We start from the raw sequence: 19,856 nt of genomic DNA on the forward strand, positions 1-19,856 counted from the left end.
GTGGACCTTGTCCTTTCCCAAGACTCTCAGTGCTGGGAGGGTGGGGGGCACATGCCAGCTCCCATTCTAGGCAGGTGTGACGCTCAGAGCACTGCCTTCTAGAGCTCTGCTTCTTAGCAGTTTGGCTGGTCTGAATCCTGGGACCTTGGCCTTGGAGACAGAAGACCTGCCAGGTTCTTAGGAAGTTTGGCCACTAACAAGCATCATGACCCCAAGTGGAAAGGGCGAAAGAAGTCCCCAGAGAGCTAGGGTGTCTGGCTCACCCTTCTTAGGTCAGCATCATCACCTTGACCTGGGACTCCACCTTGGTATTGGAGGCATAACCTCCTATGGCCTCCCAATCATGTCAGCATTTTTAAGAAATGCTCCATTTACTGTTACAGCTTAGATCTTAGTTTAGTTGCCCTGGAGACCTGGGGCCTGGCATTGGCTCCACCATTGACCAGCGACAGTGAGCTTGGACATGTCCTATGTGTGCTGCCTCAGCTTTGGACTTGGGTTGTGTCAGTTCCCTGTGGTGACCCTGCTTCACTCAGGTTAACCCAGTTCCATGGTCATATCTCTGTCTTTGCCAAATGTAGTCTATTTGGAATCCAACAGCTCATAAAACATGGCGGCAAGAAATTACAGGGACTCTTGATGGACCAAAAACTGAGCAGCTCTGAAACAGAGACCTGCATACCTTGCTCAATTCAAGTTCTGCTCAAATATCACCTCCTCAGATCACTATGGCTAAAAAAAGACTGCTCCCACCATCATTTCCTGCCTTATGATATATCTATTTACATGTATACCGTCTCCCCACATTCCAATGAGCTCTATGAGGGTGAGGGCCTTGTCTGTCTCGTTTACAAACCACAGTACCCTAAGCAGTGCCTAGACATGGTGAATGGGCAGTTAATGGTGGCTGGATGGCTGAATGAAACGTGATCATTTAGCGCCTCGTCAGCTCCAAAATGGCAGCTCTACACATGACTCCTTCCTATGATGGTAGGTGACCTTTAAACTGTGGGCCAGGATGAATGGGCTCCCCTGACTCACCTACCACCTCAACCTCTGGTTGTTACTCCTGTCTTCCCACCTTGGATGCTGACTAGTCTTCCCCCTCAGGGGCCAGGGTCTGTGGCCCTTTTTCTAGTGATGTTAATTAGAATTACTCCCTCATTCACTGGTGGGAGTTCACTCCCTTTTACCCCTAACCTTGGCTTATATAGGTTTCCTAAGGGCCAGCACATACAGATACCTTATGTTGCCTACTCTATGCTCACTTCTGGAAAAATCCAAAGCCATTCTTTGAAATCCAACTGTTAAAATTCATTGGTTATGTTGCAAAGACATGACAGAGAGCTTTATGGCTTCTAAGCCCTTTTTACAATGCCTTATGTAAAGCCATGAGCTTTCATTAAACACAGTAAAAGCCTGTAGTGAGGCAAATTGGTTCAATGTCGATTTTACTGCTTAAATCTAAGTAACATTTCTGGTTTCCCATCTGCCTGATTAGGGCAGCTGCTAGATTGCCCTTTCTTCTGCTGACATAATGAAATGAAGTATTTTTATTAGTACACTATGTTTAATATATGAATAATATTATACATTGAGGGGCAGTGTGAACAGCTTTTTAATTATATTTTGTGGAGAATGCTACAAGTGAGGCTGCAGAGCTTTGCTCATCTTGTTCAATCCTTTGGGGAAAAAAAGCCCTTTTTCCCTGCCTGTTTACAGTATGCTTGTTCATTATTTATGATCCCTGTTCATTAGGCCCTGGGTGCGGTCTCATGAACCACAGGAAAGAGAGAAAAGACCCCTGGAGCCCACTGTCTCTGGAAGACAGCTCACAGACAAGGCTTTTGCCAACTTGAGCCATCTAAAGCATCTCCTCTTCCAATCTCAGGATGACAGGCTCTGTCATCTCAGCAGACCAGGTGGGACTCTGACAATCTGTGGGAGGGCTCCTATCTGGGTTCCTCTCGGCTCCCTTGCCACTCGCTGTGGGGTGCACCAGTGACTCACTGCAGAATCCGCCTTATGAGCAAAGATGAGCTTTGTAAATGGCAAATGAGGGTTGTAGCAGACATCTGCTGTTTTTGTTTGCCCAACTTCTATTCGCCCCTCCTTTGGAGAACCATCCTTCCTCCCACCATGGGGTCTCTCCCTATCTCTTGTTCCTGGGGTGCGGCCCTGCTCCCCACCGGCCCAGTCAGGATAGCACGTACCTGGATCTAGCTATGCCCGGGCTACTCAGTTACATGACACAATGTTTCCTTTTGTGCTTCAGCCACACTGCAATGATGATGACCACAGAGCCCCCGGGATTTTGTCTGGAAGGATGGTGACAGACATTGGACTAGCCACACAGACTTCCTGATCTGAAAGGGGGTGTCTGGTTATTGTTTGGCTTCTTAGGGTTCTGAGGGCTATGACACTGCAGGAAAACATCTGCCCCAGGCCCACTTCAAAGCAGCCAAGTCAAGCTGCATGCAGGTCACTTTCTCCTACAGGCATTATCAGGGGCCAGCGGCTCCCCAGGCACTGTCCACTGCCCCGAAAGCCCAAAAAAGCATCAGGAACTCCACTCTTCTTGCTTCTTTTCTAGATTACAGACCAAGGCAACCTGGAAAAGGCTTTTCACAGGCCCTTGGTTCTCCCCTTTCTCTTCTTTTTAAACGAGGACTTGTTTTTCTTCTGCTTGGGAGGAAGGACACCAAAACACCCACCACCAACTTAAAGAGACAAAAGGGCATGAAAAGAACCCCCTGTTCTCCAGTTCAGACTGCTTGGCATGCACTCAGGGGATGACTTTGAGATGTGCCATAGAGCTCCCCCAAGCATTGCCCCAGATGGCAGACAATTCTAGGTGAGTGTTTGTTCTGAAACAGAGAGACACATAAAAAGTACCCTGCTCAGATCTCTGCCAAGGAGAGTTCAAGGCAAGAGGTACAGATCACTGAAACAAGGCTCCTTGGGGGAAATCACATTTCTCATGCCCGCTGGGGCAACACTTGCAGGAAAGTCTGCCAAAAGCAAGTCTGAATCCACATTCCTCTCCAAGGTAACTCATGTGTCCCTCCAATCAAACAGCAGCAGCCAGCCAGTTGTCATGCCAACTTTCGTTGGACAAAGACGGCCATGTCTGCATTCAGGTCCCTGAGCCTTTCTGAAACACGTGAGCCACATTCTTCTGGTTCCCTCTGCATCATCCCTTTATTGAGTCTTTGAAAGAAGGTGAGGGAGAATTCCAGGTGAGGGCCTGTCTTGCCAGATCAAGAGAAATATAATCACAGAAAAATGGAGCAAACCCCAGCCCAGCCAGCCTTCCTTCTCTGGCGGTGGATGTGACCCAGAAAGGATGCTGGTCTCTGCGTGGTGGATTTAAATAGCCCCACCGTGGCCTCTGGGGCTTCCCACCCCAGCCCTCCTCAAGCAGATGGAAGCTCCTCATTAATAACCACTATGGTATGGTCATGGCCCAAAAGAGAGAGTCCACAGAAATCACTTTGTGGGCTTCCACATCCATTCCTCTCTCTAGAGATGTTTGGGTAGGGCCGTGTATTCTGCTCTTATGGCCAAAGGCATCCACCCAGACTGCAGGTGGAACAGATACTGCTGGGAGCCCAGCTGTGCCCTCTCGGCTGATTTTGCCTTGGGTGGGGTTGACATGCAATGGAATCAGGGCTCCATTGGTGGCTCTGTTGCTCACTTGCGAGGCCAACAGGAGGGTGACTAGTTCCTGGTCCCTCATGGTCTTTGAACTGATGCTGAGGAGACCTGCTTCTGGGCCAGTGGCTAGCAGCTCAGGGGCTATGAATGGGAATTGAGCCTGAAATTGGCTCAGACTGAAATCAAGTGTTCCAAGGAGGATGGGCCTCTCATGTGGCCATCCTAAGAATCTGTGCACTCAGTCAGAGGCTCATTAGGATTTCAGGTACGGACACAAGAGAAACGCATACTGCCAATTGTCTGAGCTCTTTCCATCTGTGAGGATGGGTAGTGAGAAAGGACAATGAAGCTAGCAGCTGTTGAAGCCCCCATAGGCTGCCAGCATGCGCTGAGGTCTTCAGGGACATCCACATCCTGACTCCCTCCAACCACCCTCAGACCTTACCTCCCAGTATCCAGCCTTAGTGAAAGGTTTAGTTTCCTCGAGGAAACTGGCTAACAGAGAAGTTAACGAGCTTTCTTAGTGTCAGGAAAGGCAGGTCTTCCCAAGAGCCCGAGCCCCTGACCACTCTATGGATGGCTTGTGGACCACAGTTTCCAAGAAACACTGCTGACCCTCAAGCACATTCAAAGGAGACCAGATTGAGGAGGGGGTAAAAGCGCTGGCTGCCTGGAAAGGAGGGGAAAGGCATTGCCACATTAAGGGGTACCCACAGTCAGGTTTCTCTTGTCACACTGGCCCTGAATCAGAAGCTCTTAACCCTCATTAAACATCCAGTCATCACTAAATCCTCATGAGATCAACCCCTGTCCTGGCTCTTCTTCTTCTTCTTCTTTTTTAATATTCTATTATTTATTTGAGAGAGAGAGAGAGAGAGAGAGAGAGAGAACATGAGTAGAGGTAGAAGCAGATGGAGACAGACAAGCAGACTCCACACTGAGCCCAGAGCCCAACATGGGGCTCGATCCCATGAACCTGAGATCACGACCCTAGGTGAAACCAAGAGCTGATGCTGAACCAACTGAGCCACTCAGGCGCCCCTGTCCTGGCTTTTCTGCAACCACTTCCAGCGCTGTATCTGCTCTGCTCAATGTTCTCTACCTGATATTCTGATTCCTTGTGATGCGTCTCTGCTTTCATTGTGCTGAAAGCCACGGAGCCAGACACATGGTTGCAAGAGATGTGAACAACAAATGAATGGATGGAGTCTGTCCTGGGGGATCCCTGACACTGCCACGTATCTCCACCACATTCATTTTGTTTATTATCACCATAGGCGACTGCTGAGACAACTGCCCTAGGGCACTTTTGCATCCTCTGGGCTTTGAGCTTCAACCTACATGCTGATTAGAACAGCCTGGGAGCAGAGGTGGTTAGGGACTGGGAAGGATGGTGGGAAGGTCAGAGAAGACAATTTTCCAGCATCGGACACAAACAGGGCTGCCAAGAATGGAATTCAATTCAACAAACACCTCCTAATGCCTACTAAGTGCAAGACATGGTCTTGGTCTCTTCGGTGGAGAGCACGCTCTGTCATGGCATTCCTACAGTGTGTGAAGCTGATGGTGCACTTGGTCTAATTTGGTATGTGGTTCTGGCCTTCCTGGGGGTTGCTGCCGCTGCCCTTGGAAAGCAGGCCGCCCCTGCAGGCTCCAGCATTCCCCAGCTCCAACGTGGACTTGCTGACTCGCACTGATCACAAACAATCCCTGAGGCTCTTCTGCTGGTTGCGCAGGAATGCCTAAGCAAAGATTCTGCTTCCCGCTGTGGGTCTGTTGTTTCAAGCCTGTTACCATACTCTGGACCTCAAATAATGGACCATCTGAAGCCAAGTGTGTGCTTGGCAGTGCTTTCTACAAAGAACAAAGAGCTGTGTACAGGAGCAGCTCGGACCGCGATGTCACATCCAAATAAGAAGTACCATCAGGGCTCTGGGGGCCAGAGCTACACGGGGTCCCCTGTCCAATCTCAGACTAAAACTTCTCCCAGCCCTGCTCTCGGGCAAGAGGCATGGCATGCAGCAAACCCTCACTTCTCCCGAAGGAGATGACAAAAACCCTCCCTCTGTTTTCCTAGCACCCCTCGATCCTGGGTGGGGAGAGCTGCCCAGAGGCTGAGTGTGGTAGGGCCCCGTGTGGGAGGGCAGCCCGCCTCTGACACCAGCCCACAGGGAAGCTGTGGAGACATGGCACTAGGACAGCAAGTCCCGGGACGTCAGGGATAGTAACACAGCCATTGCTTTCGTGAACAAAATAAAGGTGAGAAAGCTGAGTGAGGCCATTAGTGGTATGGCCCTGCTGCCTCCCACTGCTGGGGAGACACAGTGAGGAGCTTCCTGGCTGTTGTGTCCTTGCCCCTAATAATGATGAATACCCAATGCTTCCTTTTTAAGTTCTCCTAGCATTTTCACAGATACTATTTGAATAATAACAGCTCCTACTGATTAAATACTAACTTTGGACTAGGTATTTATATACATTATCTCACTTAATCCTCACAACACATCTCAGGGATAGGTAACACAGTTATCCCCATTCTATAGATAAGGACACTGAGGCTTAGGGAGGTTAATCAACTGTGTGGCCGATGTCATGGAGCTGGTAAACAGTAGCCCTGGGGATTGAAGCAGGGTTCCCTCTATAACGTCCATCCCAATGGCCCTCACAGTGCCCCACTTTACAGTAGTTGGGGGGAGGCGCAAGAACCAGGGCAACTGGCTGGTCCACTGTCCCTGAGCAGAGGCCTCAGACCAGTCATCTGCAGCCTGCATTTGGGCCAGATAGAAAGAGAGTATTTTGTTTGGCCTGCAGTAGTTTGGAGGGTTTTTTTTGTTGTTGTTGTTTATTTTGGTTCTTATTGCAGCAAATGTTTATAAATCAGGAGAATTCTCACAAAAAGATACTGATTTCTGGCCTCTGAAAAAAATCAGATGTGTGGCTCTGCCTTGTTTGGGTGGGACCTGAGTCTGGCTGCCTGCCATTGGCAGGGCTGATGTGCTCCGGCAACCAGACAGGCCCCACTAATCCACAGCCCTTAGCTATTACCTGCCGGCCCTGTCGGCATGGTGACCCCTCCAAAGAGCTGGTTAAGCGACATTAGCCACATGTTCCTGGCAGAATAAACATTTCTAGTATGTTAGTAGGAAGGAAAAGTGCTAAACTAATGGCAGACTTCTCCTTCCCCCTTTTTTTGTTGCCTTATTAAATAAGGGTAGTAGCCAGGAATTTGACAGATCCAGTGAATCTGGAACATTTAGTATGAACCATGTTCAAACTTGGGAAACAGGTCCAGCTTGCTTCCATCTTTCTATGCAGCCTTGTTGGAGGATACCGCACACCCCATGGATCTTACAGGATACAAGGCCAACCAGAAGGCTCTGCACAGCTGGAAGTCTGGCCACAGTCCATGTTTGCACTTAAGTAAGTGCTGCTGGGTTAGACACATGGAACACTAATGACCATCACGTGGCCTCGGCTGCCGAGAAGTGGTCCAGAAGTGATGGGAAGCAAACCTCTTGAGCTAGCCAATGCAAAGGCACTCAGCCAACAAGTGGGAAAGGTACCTATGTACTGGTTGACAATGAGGAAAGAATCCAATCTCTAAACACTGGAATACCCCAGGGCTCAGACTCTGGACTGCCTACTCAACATCCCCACTTGGATATGTACTAGGCACTGCAGACCTGAGAGAGGTCCCTCACTGAACTACTGATTTTCCTTCCAAACCTCATCCCCTATCAGCCTTCCCCACCCCAGCTGAAGGCAAATTCTGTTGCCTACCAAAGACTCTGAGCAAGAAACCTGCTCTTTTTTTTTGTTAAAACAGAGATTAATAGGTGTTAAAGAGGTGTCAAAGACATAGTAACACCAAACCCATGACTTTCTATTTCTCATAATCAGAAGAATAAAAAAAAAGAACTGGAAAAAAAAAAAAAAACAAAAAACAAACCCAAACCCAAAACCAAAAAGCTTTCCCACCATGGGTTTCACGGTTATTGAACCCTGTGTCCCTGATACTAGAGCAAGTCATCTCAAGGGTCATCAACAGTGTCTAGTCTGCAATGCAAGGGACCTTGGAACATATGATTCTGGAATCCAGCCCAGTGTCTAATCTGATTCCAGCAAACAGAAGAGTGGAGGGGGCTTTAGGGGATGGGGGCAGGATGGTCAAGTGCCTGAGTGCCCCGAGGAAGGGAAGGGTAGGGGGTTATCCAGACTCAGCTGACCCACTGGATACTGACAGAGAGTGACAGTGATTCTGGGAACAGAGTAACCCGAAGGAGATTAGCATCCCCTTTCTATCTGCCCATTCCAAATCAGAGAACTGCTGAGGCTTTGAGGCAGGTGGGGATATGTGCAGGAAATAAGACTGAAAAACTGGTATGGGGATCTCTCCCCTTTATCTGAAGACCAGCTGCAGAGAATGTCAGAGCAAGGAACAAAAGCTGCAAATGCTAGGAAGAGCCTGGCCAAGAGACACCTGTAGAGCCCAGTATGTGTGTGAGAGTGTAGGGAGGAGAGGATGGGAGGAGAGAGGATATTTGCTTGAAGCAGCCCAGGTCTCCCTGGACTGCAGGAGGCCAAGATGTAGCTGAATATGTGGGCTGCACACCACCTGACCCTCTGCCTGTGGGGCTGAAGGAGATGAGGGAGGCCAGGGAGAAAAGATTTGTCCCTATGACCCAAGCACATGCTGGCGGCTCACCGGCTTTGACACCACTGGCCCAGAGGGCAAGGGTACCTCCACTCCACAATGGAGTGCTGCTGCTCCAGACTCCACAACCAAGGCGCCAACATCAAACAAAGAACACTGACAACACACTTCCAAGTTCTACTAGCAGAAGATCAGCAGGACAAGCAGTACGTATGGCTGCCGAAGCAGAGCTGCTCTAAGAGACAAATGACAAGTCGAACAGAAAATCACGTGTGCCCTAAAGCTATTCAGGCCAGACATAAAAGACCTGCTGCATATTAAGAAAAAAATCAGTCTTCCCAACAATAGGAGGTAAATCCCTGTTGAGATGTGAGTTAGTGGCCTGGAAGACCAAATGGAAAAACTCTCCAAGTCTAGAGCAAAAATATAGAGACAGAATCCATGAGGGAAAAGATAAAAGGCCTGGAAGACAGACCCAGGGAGATCTAACCTGAGAATATTGAGTTCTAGAAGAAGCAAAAGGAGCTGATGGAGGAAAGCCAGTAATTAAATGATAAAGAGAAGACAATTTCCCTGTGTTGAAAAAAGATGAGTCTGCAGACTGCATGAGCTCACAAAGTTCCAGGAAAGATGACAAGAAGAAACATACACATTGGTTATCCTGGTAAAGTTCTCCAACTTTGAGGATGAACACAAAACTTTAAAAGCTTCCAGACAGCTGGTTAAGTGTCTGACTCTTGGTTTCAGCTCAGGTCATAATCTCAGGGTCCTGGGATCAAGCCCTGCATCAGACTCTGCACTTAGTGTAGACTCTGCTTCAGAGTCTCTCTCTCTCTCTCCCTCTGCCCCTCCCCCTGTGGGCTCGCTGTCTCTCAAATAAATTAATTCTTTAAAAAAATAGCTTCTAGACAGAAAGAACATATTGCCTACAAGAAAACAAACAAACAAACAAATCAGAGTGACATTAGACTTCTCATCTGAAACACTAGGAGCTGTAAGAGCATGGAATACTGTCTACATACAGATGACTCAGAAAAGAGAACCAAAGCCCCTCAAATACTTTGACCATCATTTTTCAGGGCAAAAGATATTTTCAGATATGCAAGAAATCACAGAGTTTATCACTGATACATGAAAAATACTTAAAGTAACAAACAACAGGGGTACCTGGGTGGCTCAGTTGGTTAAGCACCTGCCTTTGGCTCAGGTCATGATCCCGGAGTGGTGGGATTGAGCCCCCATTGGGCTCTCTGCTCAGGGGGAAGCCTGTTTTTTCTCTCCGTCTGCACCTCCCACTTGTGCTTGTGCTCTCTCATGCTCTCTGTCTCTCTCTCAAATAAATAAATAAGATCTTGAAAAAATAAAAAACGAACAAACAATAAATGCACCAGAAAAATGACTTTACTGTGGAGGAAAATGAACAGGTCGGGAAACTCTGATGAATACAGACACTTGCTTACACATTTGCTCCCTCCCTCATCTCAGAAACCTAAATGGAACTGGTTAATAAGGACTCTGAAAATAGAAGGGCCATAATATGAGGGAAATTCCAACAACAGCCTAAAGCTAAAGATATTAAATAATTCTAACAAAATCAAGGCATTGAAGAGGAAGGGAATAAAAGTCTTCCATGGTCTCATCTTAAGTAGTGGACAGGGAAATAATTCTAAGGTCTCATCCCATTGAAGTAGAGAAAAGCAGGGAGGAAATGGAGCATCCTGGAGGGAGAAGTAGTTAATTCATGTTATCTTGCTTTCAAATAATAGTGGAGCAATATGTCTTTTGTTATGAATTAAGAGGAAAGGAGTGTAACCTTTAATACGATGGAAAAGTAGAGAAATTCCAGATTGGCATGGGAAAAAGAAGGGAATGCAAAGCAACTACATCAAATCAGCACAAATAAGAAAGAAAAAAACCTAGAAATAATGATGGAAGGAAATTAAAAACATACTATTAGATGGAAGGAATAAAATCAACATCAATTAATGGGCTAAATTTCTCACTAAAAGACAGCAGATGGGGTTAAAAAATTAAAACAAAAACCAAAACCCAGGTAGATGATATTTAGAAGAAAACTGATTAAAATAAAGGTATGTAGAAATGTTGAAAATAAATGCATAGAAAAAAAGATACCAGACACATGCAAACAGAAGGGAAGTAGTAGTGTCAAAATTAATTAGGCAAAGGGGAATTTTAGTTTAAAAAATTGCAGAGGCTAAATAACGATATCTGTAATGATAACAGAATGTTTGTTGTTGTTGTTTTTAATGTTTTTTGCTGTTCTTGTATGTAGGTTCCATAATCCAGTGTGAGGCTTGAACTCGCAACCCTGAGATCAAGACCTGAGCTGAAATCAAGAGTCAGACTCTTAACCCACTGAGCCACCCAGGTGCCCTGATAAAGGGAATGCATTATGAAGCAGTTAGAATCATCCGAAACCTGTAAACATTAAACGAGAGAGAAACTAAATATAAAGCGTGTATTGGAAGTTGAATAAATGAAATTTTAGTGTGAAATTTCAAAGATGTCTATTGAACACACCTTATAGGCAAATATTAATTAAGATAACAAAGACAATGAGTCATATAACTTGAATTACTAGAAATATTATACATGACCTTACATTCCTGGAGTACAGAATGGATTACTTTTAGGGACCTGGATCATTTACAAAAATTGATCATGTGTTGAATTTCAGAGCTAAAACCTTAACAAATTTTACAAAAGAAAGCTTTCATAGACCACAGTTTCTGATCACAATCAACAAAATTAGAAATTTAAAAAAGGTGAGAAGAAAAATATTGACTTAGAAATTAAGAAATTAAGAAACCCACTCCTAGATAAATCTAGGATTAAAAAGGAAATCAAAAGGGAAATGACAAACTATATAGAAAACAGTAAAAGAGAACATTTCATACCAATCCTCACGGGACAGAGAAAAAGTCATGCTCAGAGGAGAGTCAAAGCCCATAGGATTAAAGAAGAAATATGAAGAATAAAGGGATTTAGTCCTTTTCTTAAGAGATCACAGAAAGAATGAACCAAATCAAATGCAACTACGATTATAAATTACTAAGTTAAAAGCTGGGGGGATCCCTGGGTGGCTCAGCGGTTTAGCGCCTGCCTTTGGCCCAGGGCGCGATCCTGGAGTCCCGGGATTGAGTCCCACGTCGGGCTCCCGGCATGGAGCCTGCTTCTCCCTCCTCCTGTGTCTCTGCCTCTCTTTCTATGTCTATCATAAAAAAAAAAAGCTGGAATTCATAAAATTAAAAAATAGTGGAATAGAAGATAATATAAATAAATGTAATGAGTAAAATAAAACCTAGTGAGCCAATTAAGAGAAGAGCAAATAAAGATGAGAAATGAGAAAGGATACCCACCCACAGCTGCAGAAGAGAAAGACAAAATCATAAAAGAACACTGCATGCAGATCTATGGCCACAAACATGAAAATCTCATAATTCTCTAGCCAAATATAAATTGCTAAAATTGACCCAATAAGTAGAGAAACGTTTGAAAAAAAACAATTTGCCATAGAGAAAGTTGGAAAGGTGATTAAAGATCTATTACTGAAAATGGCACTAGGTATTTAGTGCCAGATAGATTCAGTGAATTTTAGCCAACCTTTAGCAACAGACAATTTCAACATTATTTCAAGGATCCTTGGTCACACTAAAAGATAGAGAATCCCCCAATTAGTGCTATGAAGCCATCATAACGTTAATTACTAAAACATGAAGAAGCTAGCATAAGAAAGAACACTACAGACCATTCTCATTTATTATAAGTTATGCAAAAATTATTTTAGAAAATTATCACATTGAATATGGCCATGTCTCATGAGAAAAAACATGTTACCATGTAACCTGTTCATTCTAGGAATGTGAGTATTTCAACAGTGTTTTCTATGGCAACCACAAAAAGGGAAAAGCTATTTGCTCACATCAATAGATGCTGAAAATGTACTTGGTAACATTTAAATCATTCTTCATTAAAAACCAGGAATAGAAGCTAATTACTTATACAAAATAAAAACTGTTTACCAAAGCCCAACAGAAAATATGATTATAAACAGTGATATTCTATAATCATTTCCATTAAAATCTAGAGCTGGATAAGATGGCAGTAATCACCATTAGTACTTATCAAGATCTACCACTACAACCTAATGTAGTAAAGCAAGAAAGTGGTGTCAGTGATGTAAAACAAGAGCTAAAATATCCTTTTGATGATATCTGTATATTCAGAAAAACTAAGAGGCTACTGCGTTTGTTTTGTTTTTAAAGATTATTTATTTTATTCATGAGAGACACACAGAGGGGGGCAGAGACATAGGCAGAGGGAGAAGCAGGCTCTCTGCAGGGAGCCCGATGCAGGACTCAATCCCAGGATCACAGGACCATGCCCTAAATCAAAGGCAAACACTCAACTACTGAGCCACCTAGGTGCCCCTGTTTTGTTTTGTTTTTTAAAGTCTACTATAATTAAGAGAAACAGTAAGGTGGCTAAATCTAAGATAAATATTCAAAGATTAATGTTTTCTCCCATTAGCAATAAGTACCTAAGAAAGAAAAGAAAGCAAATAGCTTATTCATGACAGTGAAAAAATTATAAATATTTAGGGATAAATTATACAAGAAGCCTACATGAAGAAAACTATGAAAATTTAATCCCCAACAGTTCTGTTCCTAGGTCTATACTCAAGAGAACTTGAGTACATGTACTCATATATGTTCACCAAAAGCCATGAACAAGAATGTTCCTAGCAGCACTATTGATAATAACTCAAAATCAGAAATCACCTCCATCATTTGGGGAAGGAATAAATAGAATTGTGGTCAGTCACACAATGTAATACTATACACTAATGCAGAGAAACGACAACTATATACACAGCAGAATGGATAAACCTGAATGTTATGTGAAAGACAAAAACAAAAGCGTATATACTGTATGATTCCATTTATATAAAATACCAAAAGAGGCAAAACCGATCTCTGCTTTGGAAGCCAGAAGGGTGGCTATCCAGGTGGGGGTAATCATGAAAAGAGAGCAGTGCCCACCATGTTCTATATCTTGACTTGGGTGTTGAGTACCTGGGTGTGTTCACTTTGTGAAAATTCATCAAGTTGTACATTAAGATTTGTGTATATTTACCAGATATGTTACACTTCAAAAAAAAAAAAAGATTCTACTGAAGGCAATAAAACAGATTTGAAGAAAAGACACATGTTTTTGAATGGGAGCACTTAATATTTTTTAAAAATCTTCCCTTCCCGCCCCACCCCACCTCATATATTGGAATTTAATACAAATTCCAATTAGAATTTCAAGAAGGTTTTGTTTTGTTTTTCTAATTGGGAGCTTGATCACAGGAAGACTTGACATCTCTCTCCCACTCCCAGACTGAGGAGGTAGAGGCTCAATGCTGGATCCTCTCTCCCACTCAGCCACTCACACATCCCCCGTTTCCAGAAGATGACGCAAGTGCGCAGCCCATTAGGTCAGAGCCCCACCTGCCTCTTAGTGGGGACTGGATCAGAGAGAGACCCAGCAGTGTAACATAAAGATCAGCATTGAAACTAAGCTGATAAGTCCAGTGAGAGTGGCACTGGACTGGCAATCCAGTTCAGTATGCTGTCAACCACCAAAACCAAATGGATGAAAAAAGTGGTCAATAATATCTGCCCCACCAGACTGCAAAAAAATATTTTCATTTCTAAGATTCACCTCTGGCTTTATTTAAAAGCTTCTCAACCACCTAAGCATTACACCAGGAGTTAACTTATTTGACATTCACATATATTCTATTAAGGAGAAAGGACAGCTATCCTCTTTCTCCCCGTCTTCCAGGAGAAAAAGCAGAAGTTTGGAAAGGTAATGTGACTTGTTCAAGGTCACAAGCTGGCAAGCAGCCATACTGGGGCTCTGAATGCAGTCTTCTGACTCCATATCCCAGGCTTCCTTCCCGCTAATCTCTGTGATAAGGCGAGTCACACGCTGCTGCGGGTGAGATGGAAGAGTGGTGGGGGCGATGGGTCCTGGCAACAGACCCAGGGTCCCCGAGACAGCCTTTTTGGGAGAGCTGGCCAGAACCTGGCCAGGCTAGGGGAGGCCTGGAGGAGGGTGACGCCATTCCCTGCTCAAACACTTGGCTCCAGAGGTGGTTGCTGCCACTGCTATCTCATCGGACACTCAGAGGTCAGGAGGGAACAGCTCCCCAGATGAACTCCTGGAAGGAGGCAAGTGTGTCGGCCCATCACCCACAAGCCCTACTGCAGCCTCAGAGTCGGGCTCTGGCATGGCACCTCCTTGGGGCGCCTTGGACTCTGCCTGCCAGGAAGGCCCAGAGAGCGGTAGGGAGGCAGCATATCAGAGCAGCTGGATGCCTCCACTCTATGAAGAGGGGGCCCACCCAACTGCCCTTGAGGAGCAGCAAGACTGGGCCGGTACCAGGAGAAGTATATAGTGCGTCTGTGAGTCCACTTGAATGTTCCCAATGAGGTTACAGTCTTCATGGAGGGTGGGTGCCGAAGTAACACTGGAACCCCGGGGGGAGGACCCAGACCCCAGGGTGGGACGGAGGAGGTGGGGAGCCTGCAGCCTGAGGGGAACGTGCTGAAGAACTGCTCTGCTCTGTGCCAGACAGCATGCTCAGTGGTTTGCATGCACCATCTCATTCCACCCGCCCTCTCTGAGGAAGGCACTCTTATCATCCCCATGTTGCAGAGGACAACATAGACACGAGGAGAAATGAACTCATTCACTCAAGGTTACACAGGATGTAGGAAGCAGAGCCAGGCTTCTGTTTAACTGCAACCAAGGTGCTAGAGTGGCCCAGCTCATCCCGATTCCCTCCGGGGCTGACCTTGCTCTCCACACACCTCTGGCGTCCTGCTGAAGCTGGTCAGTACAGCACAGGGCTCACTGCTTATCTGAGCCCTCATCTGAGAGGCTCCTGGCAGACTCCTGGCATATGGGGGACCAGCTGAGGGACTTGGGAGTCAGAAGACCTGGGTTCACAGAGGCTGTCCGCCTCGGTCCCATTATTGCTCTGCAATAATAACCCACAGACTAATAACCGGGGGGACACACAGTACAGTACCTATTATTTACTTTGCAACTTTCATATTTATTCCCAGTGAATTACAAACTCAAATTTCTGGCCTAATCAACTCACTTGACATGGGACTTCCTTCTATCCTCTTTGATGTGGCCCTACACTGAGGGTGGAGAATAATTTCTTACTCCTTATAAATTCTGCCCTTGCTCCTTCTGTAGGGAACAGGTCTAATTTGTTGTCCTCATAACAGGGCCTCTGAGAACTGGTGACACTAGCTAGTGCCTTCTCACCTGAAGCCTTCTGATTCTATGTGGACCCCAGAAAAAGTACTTACAAACACCCAGAACTCTAACAGGGTGTGCTTGAATCTACCCTAGAACCACCTCCTGATCAGGAACATGGCAGCCTGGCTGGCGAACTGGAGTTGGGAGTTCAGGTAAAGTGGGTGGTGGGCACACAATCGCACTTGGTATGGAAAGGACTCCCACAGAGAAAAGCTAAGGGTACCAACCTTGGGAGCGACTGAATTCTGTGACGTGATCTGCAGGCCCATCAGCTGATGATGGTCTGGGGGACAGCAAGGGGACGGGGAGGTGGGGAGTACAAGGAGGCTCACTCACAGGCAAGCTCTTCTTTATAAAGGAGACTATTAGGAAAATCCAGTTCACACTTGGCCACCTGGGGTTCGATGTTACAATCCTTCCTAGGGCCCATCTCAGCAGAAGGGGGAAATATTTGCTGACTGTTTGTACAAGTTAATTAACTGTTATTAAAACATGCCCTTGAGCTTAATGATGTTCTTTATTTTACCATTTACATATTGCAAGCCTTCAAGTGATGTTAACTCCTTGAGCGGACTCTTCAACTTGATTTCATTTGTGCAGTTTTGAGAACTTCTCTCTTCAAATATGCATGCAGACTCAGTGAGTCATAAATGTAATGGGCAGTTTTCCTGGCAGAGTAGGCTAGAACTGTGGCCTTAGAGCCACAAGACCTGGATTCCCACGCCAGACCTGCTATTTCCTATCTGGATGACCCTGAATAAATAAGTTAATTTCTCTGACCATCTGTACAGTGGGATAATTCTCACCCAGCCACTTTCTTAGGGATATTGTGGGGATGAAATGAGATGTCTGCGATGGCTTGTAATAGGGTGTAAAACACATGAAGGCATGTTAGACTAAAAGATGTTAGATATTTCCTGGACGTGGAAGTAGAATTTTGGATTGGATATTCGCGGCTTGGGACATTCTAGTATTGTTTCACCTTTTGCCAGCTGTGTTCTGGTGTCTAGAACTCCTCTATCAGGAGTTTGGAGTGCCACCCCTCCCCGGCTCTGGGTCAATGTCATTAAGGTGAGGTCTGAGCACGCTACATTTCTCAAAGCCACAGTGGTTGGTTCAGGGATGGGAATGTCAGCCAATTACAATCAGCAGGAAGCAGTAAGCTTTTTCCTGGGATACCCAGGAAAGAAAGCCATGCTTTGTAAGGGGATTTACAGCTGAGGATGAGGATGGCCTGAGGCAGGGGCAGCCCACCTTGTGGCCCTAAGAGGGGAAGCCCATCTGAGAGTGAAGTTAACAGAGGAAAGCAGAGGCGAGACACATCAAGTGCTGATGATGTCTTTGGAGCCCTTGAATCCAGACTTTTCAGTGACAGGTGTTGCTAAGTTTCTTTTTAATTTAAGCCAGTGTGGGCAGGATTTCTATCATCTGCAACTGAAAGGGACGGATAAACAACCTGAATGAAAGCAGGAATGATCAAGAATCAGAATGCATTTCTGGCTATGTTTTCCAAAGGGAAATATTCTGTCCCGCATGCTCCACTTTCTACCCAAGAGCTGTCAACTAACCCTGGCCTTAGCACAGGGCTTAGCACAGGGCTGAGGACATTCATCTTCAGTACAAAGTAGAACTGTTTAGGAAAATTCTCACTTCTTTCTTCTTATTACTTACTTACCACTTTCTACTTAGGAGTAGCCTTTCCTATTCTAATTGTCCAAGCCTCTAAGTTCTTCAAGAATTCCTTCCTTGAGATGGAATGATCTTTGAGATCTGTGGTTTTTAAGGACTATTCTTTAGATCTTTGATTATCCAAGAAGGTGGATAAGCTCTGTGGTTATGGTTTCTTTCTGGCCTTTCTGCCACACTATGCAATTCATCAACCCAGCCAGTTTGTCTCATGGACCTACCTTATATCTTATGCTGCTGTGCCTCTCTCAAGCTTTTCATCTCACCTAGAGCATCTTCCCTTCCTAACTCTCAGCACTGATTTCTCCTGACAATACAAGGTGGGGAGGACATGTTGGTGGCCGAGCCATCCACCTTGTTTCCTCTCTTCCTTGCTGGCCAAGTAGCAGCTGAGTTCTGACATCTGTTATCTCTTCCTGACTGGTCTAAGCGCCTCACATAACTCCACCTGCCTAGCCAATGACTGGCTTAAGAAGAGATATGTGACCCAAATCTGTCCAATGAGACTTCAGGGCAAGTCTACCAGTAGGGCTTCTGAAACAAGGAAGGGCTAGACCCTTTTATTGCACCTGGATTTAGGTGTGTGAATCCATGCTGCCTGGAGCTGCTGCAGCAAGGAGCTAGCTGATGTGCTGGGGCTAACTGAAAGCAAAAGCAGAAAGTCCTGGGTCCCTGATGGCTTCACTGGGCAATGCGGGGACTGCTTCATTTCCAGGCTTCTTGATCTGTGAGCTAATACTTTCCTATATGGTTTCAGCCACATGGGGCTGTGTTCTCTGTTACTTAAAACCAATAGCCCCCTAACTGGTAAGAAATCTCACCTCAAAATCTGCTCCTCCTTGGAACTGTCCCAGATCATGCCAGTCCATAGCAATAGCCTCATCCCCAAAGCACGCTCACTGGATTTTCTGTTAATACCAGGAACAGTTTTCGTTCTAGGAGTGAGTTTCTGAAGTACAGTGTTGAGGAGATGTTGGGGATACAGTGGAGTTGAGTGGGGACCCGTGCTATGGCAGTGTCTGCCATGACACTGGGAAGAGGCATATCTAGCCTCATGTGTCCAAACAGAACTCCTGACTCTGCCATCCAAATCTGTTCTGCCTGTGTTCTAGGTCTCAGTGAGCAGCATCTCCATTTTATCAGTTACCTGGGCCCCAAACCTTGGACTCACCCTTGATTTCTTCTTTCTCTTACATTCACAATCGAGTAAAGGAAATCTTGTTGGTTTTACCTTCAAAACATATCCAGAACCACTCTACTACCTCCCCAAAGCTCTACTGCCCTGGTCCAGGCCACCACGGTTTCTCTCTTGAGTAACTCCAACAGTCTCTAACCTTCTCCCGTGTCCAGTCCTTGCCCCCAGACTGTTCTGCACAGTGAGATCAATCCTTTCCAAAGACTCCCATCATCTCAGAACAGCAGCTCAAGTCCTTACTACAACCTCAAACATGGCTAAGGCGAGCCTCCTGCACAGTCTCCTGACCTCCCAATTCCCCAGCCCACCGTTCGTCAGCCCTTAAACACCTGAGGCCCCATGTCATGGCCTTTAGTGTTGCCTTTGCTGGGAATACTCTTCACGCTCTCCCACACTTCCTTCAAGTCTCCGATTTCAGTTATCTTAGAGGAGAGGTCTCCAACACCCTCAGCTCCCTCTACCCTCCTTCCTGGGCTTTATTTTCCTTATAAAAGAGGGCTTACCTGCCCCTTACATATTACTTTTCTCTCTCTTTGGGGACTCTGCCTTATTCAGCACTGCACCTCAAAGACCAGAGCAGCTCCAGGCACAGAGCAGGTACTTGGCGAACATGTGTTTAGTGGACAAACTCCTTATTTCTCCCTACTTGCAGCACAGGATTTTGTACCTTAGTGGGAGCTCACAAAGTTTGTCTACTAGATTTTACATTCATAATGATTTCATGTTCACATCAGTACCCTGATTTCATTTCTGGCAGAAATGAAAAGTTTCTTTGCTACCAATGGACAAGGACTGGAGAATATCACAGAAAAATAGAACAGTTAAGGCTGGTGGAGGTTTTAATATGATAAATCCTGTTATGACAGTAAAAATGAAAGGCATACATATACTATTAAAAATTGTTTCAAAGAATTGTGCATGTTTTTCTTAGCATTTTTCTTTAAAGCAAAGCAGTTTGTGTTTTGTTAAAGGTACAGATAAGTGAGACCATACAGACAAAACTTCCCTCAAAACCCCTAACCCCCAAAGATACTTATAGAGGGCTTCAAACTTTTATGAATAATTTTCTGAGATCTGTGATCCTTAACTGATATTTGTAAAAATGCACATTCAATGTCATAATTGCTTTGTCTTCACACAATACTTAGTTTGCAATTCCAAATATCATTATAGGGAAATTATTTATCAAGAAGTGGCACAGGTTAACTTTTTTTTTTTTTTTGCCTTAGCATTTAATCCAACCCTCTATCTTTGGTGGAATACTTGCAAATATTCCTTCATCTAGGTAGTATTCACCAAGAATCAACCATATTCCTG

At 45.2% G+C, this 19,856-nt stretch overlaps 1 protein-coding gene and 1 long non-coding RNA gene across 3 annotated transcripts in view; one reads left to right on the forward strand and one right to left on the reverse strand.

Annotated features, from left to right (window-relative positions):
* The window catches only part of GNAO1 (G protein subunit alpha o1), a 172,986-nt gene that overhangs the window by 94,374 nt on the left and 58,756 nt on the right, over window positions 1-19,856 (reverse strand). The window lies entirely within an intron of this gene.
* Window positions 4,815-7,635, forward strand: LOC144314334 (uncharacterized). Its single transcript, XR_013380134.1, has 2 exons — window positions 4,815-5,916; window positions 6,973-7,635. It is a non-coding gene; the product is annotated as an uncharacterized LOC144314334 (long non-coding RNA).

Source organism: Canis aureus, chromosome 5 (assembly GCF_053574225.1).
Source record: "Canis aureus isolate CA01 chromosome 5, VMU_Caureus_v.1.0, whole genome shotgun sequence".
NCBI lineage: Eukaryota > Metazoa > Chordata > Mammalia > Carnivora > Canidae > Canis > Canis aureus.